This window comes from Gekko japonicus, unplaced genomic scaffold, assembly GCF_001447785.1.
Source record: "Gekko japonicus isolate JY-2015 unplaced genomic scaffold, Gekko_japonicus_V1.1 scaffold807, whole genome shotgun sequence".
Taxonomy (NCBI): domain Eukaryota; kingdom Metazoa; phylum Chordata; class Lepidosauria; order Squamata; family Gekkonidae; genus Gekko; species Gekko japonicus.
Genome location: NW_015175379.1, coordinates 766,855 through 768,037, shown reverse-complemented (window position 1 = coordinate 768,037; position 1,183 = coordinate 766,855). Strand labels below are relative to the sequence as shown.

At 64.2% G+C, this 1,183-nt stretch overlaps 1 long non-coding RNA gene across 1 annotated transcript in view; it reads right to left on the bottom strand.

The window, feature by feature from the left end:
- The window catches only part of LOC107122468, a 9,415-nt gene extending 8,710 nt beyond the window's left edge, over positions 1 to 705 (bottom strand). The window contains exon 1 of the long non-coding RNA XR_001482921.1: positions 665 to 705. This is a non-coding gene — a long non-coding RNA (uncharacterized LOC107122468). The remainder of the gene's footprint in view (positions 1 to 664) is intronic.
- Positions 706 to 1,183: the final 478 nt, after the last annotated feature.

Below are 1,183 nucleotides of genomic sequence, written 5' to 3'. Positions count from 1 at the left end.
GATCCCAGGGATTGAACCAGGGACCTTCTGCAGGCCAAGTAGATACTGCACCAGAGCCACAGCCCCCTTCCCTACGCAAAAGGAGGGTGATTCCAAATGAAAGACGACCCCCCAAAAAAAATGTTATCCCCCCCCCATCTTAACTGGTGTAACTCTTATACAAATATGGGGGGGGTCGGGTTTGCCCGGGCGCCCCACAGCAATGGGGCCCCCAGGCAAGCCAAGGGAAGGCAGTTTAAACTGCCTTCCCTTCCCTTCAAGGGGGGGCCTCTTCTTTTTCTACCAAAAAAGTCCTGCCAGGATATATTGCAATACTTTGTGAAATGACAGAGGTACCTTAGCCAGCATGGACAAGTCATTTTGTTCAAGTTGTGAGCCCGCAATTTGGCTACTGCGTACATTAATTTGCTCTGGAGCCCCTCCTTCCTGAGCCAGGGCAAAAATGTGCGAGCCGGAGGCTAAAAAAGCCACGAACTAGCTCACACAAAGTCAGCTTAGAGGGACCACCAGCTGGAAGCGCTTGGGAAACCCGTTCGCATGCAGCATCCGGAGTTTCCCGAGCGCCCAAAGTTGCCTCCAACCCGCTCCCCTCCCCGACTAGAAACGGAGAGAAGAAGCCGTCGGAGAAGCTGCCCCGCGCCGACCCCCTCTCCCGCCGCCTTACCTCTGGGCGCTCTGGTCCAGAGAAGAAGCCGGGAGGGAGGGACGGGGCGGCCGGCAAGGCAGGGGCGCCTTTGTCTCGGCCTCGGGCGGCAGCAGCAGGAGGGCACCGGGGCGGAGCGGTCGGGGCGGCCCCGCGCTCCAGCCAGCCAGGAAGTGCGCGCCGTCGGGGTCTGTGGCAGGCAGGGAGGAAGAGGAAGTGGCGCTGACGAGCCAGGGCTGGGAGCCCCGGGGAGGACAGAGCAGGGGAGGCAGGTGGCCGGTGGCGTAGGGGTCTGAGGGGCGTGCGGAGCTGGCTGGTCTTCAGCCGCGGAGCCTGTTGGCAGCCGGCCCGGGTCGGTCCCTGCGCGAGGGCGGACGGAGCGCTGGCGGCACCTCTCGCCTCCGCCGGCCTCCCACCTGCTGAGACGGAGCCTGGAGCGCGCCGCCAGCCCATGCCTCCTGGCGGGGGGCTCCGGAGGGTGGGGAGGGGCCACAGCCGGCCGCCTCTCCCCCTTGCCTCGAGTGTTCCCCCCCACCCCCT